Genomic DNA, 9,763 nt, shown 5'->3' with positions numbered 1-9,763 from the left:
AAGATTGATTTCTCTACTAGAAATTTTGACTTTGGTTAAGGAGCTGAAATAGCAATGTGGAAATAAGTAAGCTCTTTTGTTCCACCAGAATCTCAGAACTTCCTCTGCCTTTGCCCCCATTAAGTAAGGCCATCTAGACAACTGAGTTTGTTTCTCCTGTCTCGAGTTTCCCTTAGTTGTTTCTGGGAGTTTGTCCTCACTTAAGAGTGGATGCTGAACCTCACTGTGAATGGAGGATGTCTTATAGTACTCTCAGTTTGCCTTTATGGTTATCTTGGTGACAGTTTTTTTCAGTAACATTCTTGGGGGATATGCATGCTGGGTGAATCATTCTGTCTCATTTGTCTGTTGGAAATACAGTTCTGGCACTAAGATACGGTGAACAGACAGATGGAGGCCACAACATTCAAGCTTTATTAAACTTGCCACAGGTTAGAGCTTTAATCTCCTAATTCTAGATAAAGGCGGGATGCTTATATGTAGAAAAATTAGGAAGAATAACTGGAGGTTGTACTTATTTTGACTATTTATAAGATTACTAGCCGGGAGCGGTGGCTCACGCCTGTAATCCCAGCACTTTGGGAGGCCTAGGTGGGAGGATTGCTTGAGGCCAGTTGTTTAAGACCAACCTGGGCAACAAAGTGAGGCCCCTTGGAATGTATATACGAAAAAAAAAGTCATTGCTAGATTTAAGTATATTTTATTTTTTTAGAGGGATTAATATCTCAAAAGCATGTTAACTTTTAGAATATTAAAAGTATATCTAGTTTTTCTTAATTCCCTACTTGTAGACATTTTCATATACTTTTCAAAATCTCATTAATTGATGGTTTGGGGAGAGTTTCATTTTTTTTCTCTTTTCACCATAGGAAATTCTGATTTGTTTTCCTGGCTCAAAACAATTCAGATAGACTGTGTTATCCTCTGTAGAATATCATGTCACCCTCAATAAATCATGAAAAAAAATCATCCTTTAATTACACAACCTGAGTATGGCCTTTAATTTCTAATCATCTGAAAAAATGCATAATCATCTTTAAGTAAAAGAAATGAAAAACATTAAGCCATAGTAAGAACTTTTATTTTATTTCCATTTACAATAGAAGTTTTTAAATTAATTTCTTCATGACTGGCTCTAATTAATTCATTTTAGAATCTACCATGATTCTATTCACAAAAATTATTTAGTTTTTCCAGTTTTTAAATATTGTTTTATATAGCCGTATTTAGTAATTATTGATAATCCTAATTACAAAATACACAATACTATTTCCAAATGATTAAATTTTGGATTTTTTTGTGTTAAATGAAATTATTAATAACCTTTTTTTTCCGTTTTGGGTGACTTTTTTCTTTCATCACCTATCAATCAGTGAATCTAAGAAAGTAAAGTGCAAATCAGCTGACTGCCTTTGAAGAAAAATAATTTGAGATGAGAATAAGTTGATAGTGTAGTAATAAGGTCTAGTGATAGCTTTCCCAGGAGATAACTTATGCAAAAATGATGGAGGTCTGCCCATCATTGCATATAGAATGCTGACATTCTTGATTTTAATAGGAAAGCATTTATCTTTTGCACCTGCTCCAGTATATGAATAGCTGTCATGTATTTCAACAAAAGAGAAGAACTGTCACTATGATTTAAGAAATATGCATTGGCATAAGAAAAAGTAAAATATTTTGAGCAGCTAGAATTTATTTTCCTTGCTCTATTATGCCTCGTTTCTACAATGAATTATTTAAGCTTTGTTTAATCGTATTAGTATTTTCCTATTGAGTTCATCAGTATGACTTCATCATTATAGAAAGGTCCTTGAATTATTAAAGAGTGCCTGTGTGCATGCTTTAGGAGTAAAAGGTTAGTGCATTTATGATTTCTAAGTTTTCAGTGATATGCAACAAAATGAAGCATCTGGCTAAAATGTAAATGCCATCTTTGGGAGAATTACATCATGAAGACATAAAATTTAAAGTTGATAACATTAAAATTTATTCCTAAAATTTCACTAATTAAAATAAAACAACTAAAAAATAGAATAAAATGTATTTTGAAATTGATATTAAAAAACAAAAGTTTATTACAGGTTTTTAGATTCTTGATATGTTGACCATGGAGCAGAGCCTTTAAATGTGTTAAAAACATTGAAATGCTACTGCCTTTTCATATTTTTATTTCTAAATATTACCACTTTTCTGGGTAAAATTATGAAGGAAGCCTATTAGATCTTTTTTACATTTCTGTTTTCCCAGCAGGTGTTTCCCTTCATGGCATTTTACGTGCTGATTTTTCTTCTGCTTCCTTTCAGTTTTAATTTTCATTTTATAAATATGCAGATTTTATGATTATACACACCCAAACCCATGCATAGGGTTTATACATGTATAAAGTATAGCTGTAATTTAATTTGGCTCATCTTTTAACATACTAAAGTGAAGTACCAAAAGTAATTTTTCCCCTTGAGAGTGTTCACTATTGGACATTATTCACTTATTTTGGCATTTCTGATATTATTTAAAATGTCTTTGGACCTCTTCCTTTGCAATATTCTTAACAATCTGCAGAACATTTGAAAGATGTACATCTTCATGGTGGCAGGTCATCATTCTTTAAGGATGGTTGAGAAATGGAAACATAGAATTTGTTTTTGAAATAGCAGAAAGGCATTCAGAGCCATATGTGATGAACAGGTAATTGATTGTTTTAGAGCATCCATTTTTGGTCAAAGTCAGGGCTAGGCTATAAAGAACTAATTGAGTGCATGGGAAAGGAAAAATGAAAAGGCAGCAAGGAAAAGGAGGGGCCAAACTGACTGTGATAACAATTTAAAAAGAAAAATCTGAAATGGCTTCAGCAGTTGTTCAAAAAGCATAGGGCTTTCCACGGTGACTATTTTGAAAGCATAGCAATCATTTGGAAGTACTGGCAACCCATGAAGCACTGAGATTTTATGATTTTCATTTATACTTCCGAGTCCGTTATATCCATATTAGGATTTAAAGTGAACAGCATATAAATTAAAGCTGACTCTGATGAATTCTTCCTAAGGCCCTCCTATCCACCCAGCAACAGTCTGGCCAAAAACCTTACTCCCCACCAGGTACCATTCTGTTTGATTCTTACTGGGGAGACACTTGTTAGCTTTGTTGAATTACTGGAAACTCTTCATTTGAATAAATAATGCTGAATCAAGAAAATCCAGAAAATGTCAGCTTTGGACAGAGAGAACAAAGTAAATTTAGAAAAGAGAAGGGAGCCTAGGTTCCGAGATAGTCACCATTCTAACCAGAATTTTGGGTGGTGTTTACACCCAAGCTACCATCTGGTGAGGGATCAAAAATGACCTATTTAATAACAGCTGCTAGCATGTCTTACATCAGGTGATTGAGTGATATACTTGGAATAGAAGATCGAGTTTTAGATTTAGGAGACCTTAGCTCAACTTAGTTTCCTTAGTTCAGCTTTGACATTGTTATTGGTGATCGTGGCAACTTACTTCAAGAAAATGGTGGTTTTCTCATTTTTTAAATGAATCATTTGAGATAGACAGATACTAGCACATTTATTTTATAGATAAGACATTTTTTAAACAAGGTGAAATAAACTGCCCAAGATTATATGATTTTCAGAGTGGAGACAGGATTTCAAGCACACAGCTTTTGTCTCATAAGAAGCTGATTCTTTGTGAGATAGCAGCTCAACCTTTTCCTTTAAATATGTATAAAATCATTCAATAATTGGTTATCATGCCAAAAAAGACTTCCCTGTCAGTGAAACTGAATAGTTCTGGAGAAAAATGCTTTCTCAACTATACACCCATCAACCAGAAGAACCCATGCTTGGTTTTAAAGTTAAGGATAGGTTTACTTTTTATTACCCTTTTGTTTGGTTTGAATACTTCCAGTGATTTCCAGCTCAAATGTTTACTTTGTTCATCACCATAAAAAAATCCCAAAACACATAGATTATATTAAGGGCAGTCTTCTAGTCTGCCCTTAGAAGAAATCAAATACTGAAACCCTAGGGAATCTGGTTCCATTCTTAGGCTTTATGTCCCATGTTGAATCCTAACAGCATTTGAAAGCTTACTATGTACAAAACATTATAGGTTGTTGATAATAATTGCAATAGCAACATTGCATGTAAAAATATTACAAAACCTCAGTGGACATCATGCACTGTGGATACATATTCTACTAGAAGGAAGGATGTTTTCATATTCTCTTGCATAAACTTGCTGCTGCTCTAGCCTATAGACAGAGATTATTTCATCTTTAAAGATAATTAAAACAGAAAAAAAATAATGGAATGTTTATAAACATCTGCAATTACCAATATGGTTTTTTGTTTTATGTTTGTTTTTTGCCACAGGAGAGCAGAAGAAAAAACTTATGGTTCAAAAATGCTTAATCAAGTGTTGTTGATTCTCTAAAATTTCTCCTCAAAGATGCCTGGCAAAATATCTCCAAAAGAGCTTTTAGCATTCTATAATCATGCATTCTGATTTGTTGCTCTAAGGGAAAAAATAAAATCTAGAATTGCTTAAACGGTAGAACTATTTACAATATTTTATAAAATTGAGCTATATTAAGTACAGTGTTACAAGATGGTTACTATATTGTATTATTTAGTAAATACTTTCTGATGTCTTATAGTATATACCATTTGGTTTAAAGATAAGTACATTTTGAATATATGAATGAAAAACATAGCATTTTGCTAATTATTAAAATGTTGACCCTCAGATCCTTAGTCAAGATATAACTTTTACCATATTTTTCCTTTGAGGATAAAAGAACAAACTTGCATTATTATTATTAGCTTATGTAATAAAAAGAATAAAATTTTATGTAACTTTAAATTAACAAGGCATTGTCGCATTATAATTCAATGAGTTAGGCTTTTTTCTCTCTCCATATCCTTCTTCCTTCACCTCCTTCATTCTTCTTTGTTTGGGTAACCATATGCCCCAAATTGCATAAGAAAGTCTCAATTTATGCCTGTTGTCTTAGTGTAATTAAAAATACAACATCCTCAAATAAACATGTGAAAACATATTTACCATCATTAGCCATTAGGAAAATGCAAAATAAAGCCAAGTTCAGATACTCACTAGAATGGGTAAAATTTTTTAAACCATCCATACCAATTGTTGACAAAGATGTAGAGAAACTTTAATTTCACCCATTTCTGTAAAGAACCTAAAAATTGTGCAACCACTTTGCAAAATCGACAGTTTCTCAAAAACTTAAATACAGCTACCAGTGGTAACTCAGTCATTCTACTCCTAGATATTTACATAAGAAAAATGAGTACATATGTCCATACCAAAACTTTTCCATGAATGTTTATAGAAGCTTTATTTATAATAACCCAGAACTGGAAATCCAAATGTACATCACCAGGAGAATGGATAAACAATTTATAGTATATCTATACAATGGAATACTACTCAGAAATAAATAGGACCAAACTATTGATACCCACAACATGTAAGAATCTCTAATTGTGTGAAAGAAGTCAAATGAAAAGGGACATAGTGTATAATTCTGTTTCTATAAAATTCTAGATAATGCAAACTATAGTGACAAAAACCAGGTCAGTGGTTGCCTGGAGATAGGAAGTAGGGAATGAAAGGAGGGATTACAGAGAGGTACAAGGGATGGTGGATATGTTTATCATCTTGACTGTGGCAATAGTTTCACAGGTGTATGTCAGAACTCACCAAACTGTGCGACTTAAATTTGCTGTTCATTGTGTGTCATTTGTCTCATTCAGGCTGTTAAAATAGCGCCACCTTTTGCTTTCAAAAGTATCACAGTTTAAATGCTGGTAAAAGTCTATTTCTTGATCTAAATGCTGGTTTAATAGATTTTTAAATCTGGGTGTTAATTTCATAGTTTACTCGGTTTGCAAAAATCCACTTAAAATATGTGCACTTTTCTATACATATATAAACTTCAGCTCACCTTTTTCCTCCAAAAAGCCTAAAAGATTCCCTGAGGGGGATATGCAGAAAATGTCCCAACTAGACAATAAATTACAGGGAGACCCTATTGTTTTTCATTTTCAACTTCAGAAACAAGAAAACTAAGATTTAGAAACAACTTTCAAAAAGCCACAAAAATAGGAAATATGTCAGTGGAGACTTCAACTAGGGAATTTTTTGCTTGAAAGTCTATGTGCTTTCCTGTGTTTTTTAGGTCAGTGAAAGAACTGGCCTATCGTTAACAAAGGTTTGTTATGTTAAAAACCAATCATCCTTCTGTAATCCCTTGGCCCCCTTTAGGAGGCGAAGGTGGGTGGATCACTTGAGGCCAGGAGTTCAAGACTGACCTGGCCAACATAGCAAAACCCCATCTCTACTAAAAATACAAAAAATTAGCTGGGGCATGGTGGCACATAAATGTAATCCCAGCTACTTGGGTGGCTGAGCCATGAGAATCACTTCAACCCTGGGGGCAGAGGTTGCAGTGAGCTGAGATTGCACCACTCTACTCCAGCCTGGACAACAGAATGAGATTCTGTCTTAAAAAAAAAAAAAATCATCCTTATTCCTTATGATCACCTCTGTACACTCATATAATTCCTGATGATTCACATCAGATTCCTTCTCAGTTAAAGAATAACATTTATTTCCATAATTAGAGCACATTTTGGGACACAAAGCAACTGATCCTTGTCAGTTATCACAATGGTGCAGATATGGTCTTTGGGACAAGGAACTATAATAGGAAGTGTTTTATGGAAACAAAAGACTTCCCACTAATGGAGATAATATAATTCTGACCATAGAATAAAATGGCCAGTAGGAGAAAATGATACATTCATCAGTATTTTGAGATACAATAAACACTTATGAAGAAAAACCCATGCGTCAATGGAGAGTTTTACGTATTTTGGTGGCAATAACTCCGTGGAAAATCTTTTCTCTGTGGAAGATTATTGATTACCAAAATAAAAAGAAAGAAAGAAATGAGCTTTTGATATTAAATAGCCATTTGGCTTAGAAATAGACATAAAACAATGAATTGATTTTAAAGTAATAAGGCTCATATAATTTTAATAATCCCACCCCAAATATTAAGTTGTATTATTAGGGTCCTTTGCATGCAGTAGACCTTCAAAGTGGTGTAGACTAATTCCAGTTCATGGCCAGTTTAGCGTAAGGAGAGGGAGGGAGAGGGTAATAAGGCAGGCAGGGAAGAAAAAGAAAACGATAGCCACAGCAGAGCAAGAGACAGCTGAGTAATGCTCTGCAGGTTTCTGAAATGTTATTTCCAGTGATCTTCAGCTGTTACTTAAGGCTTTGGGCCCCTTATACAGTGTAGAAGTTTCTTTTGGTTGCCTACCCAGTATCTCTTTCTTTACACACAGGTGCTAAAATGCCCCTGATTTCGTTAAGTAGCTACTGTTCTCCATATGGCCATATATTTGAGGGAGGCTGGCCTGATTCTTAGTAGATGAATCCTAACTGGTCTATGGCACTCTCACTTTACTTCCAGTCACTGTTCTAGAAAGGACACATAACTCAATTCTTACCATCCAGAAATGAGAAATCTGCTGGAAGCTTTTAGAAAAGGTTCTCCCACTCTTAAGACACAAGGAAGACACCTTCCTCTTCCTCAGCTGGACATTATTGTGTCTGAAAGTCATTTCCAGATTTGCTGTAGTTACTTTCTTATCATGAGATAAGTGAGTCTATGGGAAAAGTTGATACGTTAAGGACAGAACTGAAAACTACGTCCTTGATGATGTCATTGAACCACAGAATTATCGAATTCTAGAGTTGCTACTAGCCAACCAAGTGACCTTGAAGGATTGTTGTGAGCCTACGTTGCCTATGAAATAAGAAGGATAAATTATTTACTTGATCCATCTGGGACTCTTCAGCTCTATCATCATTCCATGGTTCTCACAATCTACAAACCATTTCACTGAAGTTACTGAATACTTCTTGCCGGCGAAAATATATATAATCCAGAGAATGCAAATATCAGTGAGCTCTAACATGAATTTGTCAGTGTAATTTCTGGGAATATAAGTTTTAAAAGTTGCCTGAGGCCATGCTCTTAAAAGATTTCTAGGCATTCTAAATATCACAAGCTCATATGTGCTTACTGTTGATACAGTGTGAAAAATAATTGGTAAGAAGCTGGAGTAAGTGCTGTGCTGCAGAATCTAGGCTGGAACTCCGATGTTCTTGTTATATTTATTACAATATAAAAGAAGAGATGGGCTACTCCAGGTAAGCTCACCTCACTCATTTTTTTGGGGCCATTATACCTTCATACTGAGGTATTTTATAAGTTGGTGATTTTCACACTACTCTGACTTTACAATTTTGAAGTTTCAGCTTAAATGAGATGAAATGAAATTGTTCTTTGTGCCAGGAGTTAACAGGGACTATTCTCTTTTGCTCTCAATGGTGTTGCTGCTACTACCTAACTGTTAACTTATATCCAGTATTTTAAAACCATTTTATCTTGGTCTGGTTTTGTTGGTGGTGTTTCAGAATTGCTGAACTTTTCAATAATCTACTGACATTTGTTTTCAAAGCCAATAAAAGAGGGGGATGATTCTTGCATCAAGTGGTATTTTAAGCTAAATGATCTCCAAGGCCTTATCCCACTCTTGAGAATTCCTCAGAAGTAAACATTTTCCTCAGTGGATTTTTTTTCTATTTATTTATTTATTTATTGAGATGGAGTTTCCGTCTTGTCACCCAGGCTGGGATGCAATGATGCGATCTTGGCTCACTGCAACCTCCACCTCCCAGTTTCAAGAGATTCTCCTGCCTTAGCCTCCCGAATAGCTGGGATTACAGGCACCGCTACCATGCCCGGATAATTTTTGTATTTTTAGTGGAGACAGGGTTTCACCATGTTGGCCAGGCTGGTCTTGAACTCCTGACCTCAGGTGATCCGCCTGCCTCAGCCTCCCAAAGTGCTGGGATTACAGGCGTGAGTCACCACATCTAACCTTTTTTTTTTCTATTTAATAAAACAACTATTAATGTTTCAAAATTATTGATAGAAAAGGAAGTGCTTTTTTAGTCTTTTTTTTATTATTATACTTTAAGTTCTAAGGTACATGTGCACAACGTGCAGGTTAGTTACATATGTATACGTGTTCCATGTTGGTGTGCTGCACCCAGCAACTCGTCATTTAACATTAGGTAGATCTCCAAATGCTATCCCTTCCCCCTACCCCACCCCACAACAGGCCCCGGTGTGTGATGTTCCCCTTCCTGTGTCCATGTGTTCTCATTGTTCGATTCCCACCTATGAGTGAGAACATGCAGTGTTTGGTTTTGTATCCTTCTGCTGGTTTGCTGAAAATGATGGTTTCTAGCTTCATCCATGTCCCTAAAAAGGACATGAACTCATCCTTTTTATGGCTGCATAGTATTCCATGGTGTATATGTGCCACATTTTCTTAATCCAGTCTATCATTGTTGGCCATTTGGGTTGGTTCCAAGTCCTTGCTATTGTGAGTAGTGCCACAATAAACATACGCGTGCGTGTGTCTTTATAGCAGCATGATTTGTAATCCTTTGGGTATATACCCAGTAATGGGATTGCTGGGTCAAATGGTATTTCTAGCTCTAGATCCCTGAGGAATCTCCACACTGACTTCCACAATGGTTGAACTAGTTTACAGTCCCACCAACAGTGTAAAAGTGTTCCTATTTCTCCACATCCTCTCCAGCACCTGTTGTTTCCTGACTTTTTAATGATCGCCATTCTAAATGGTTTGAGATGG

The sequence above is a fragment of the Gorilla gorilla genome, chromosome 6 (genome assembly GCF_029281585.2).
Source record: "Gorilla gorilla gorilla isolate KB3781 chromosome 6, NHGRI_mGorGor1-v2.1_pri, whole genome shotgun sequence".
Lineage (NCBI taxonomy): Eukaryota > Metazoa > Chordata > Mammalia > Primates > Hominidae > Gorilla > Gorilla gorilla.
This window is presented reverse-complemented; position numbering follows the sequence as displayed.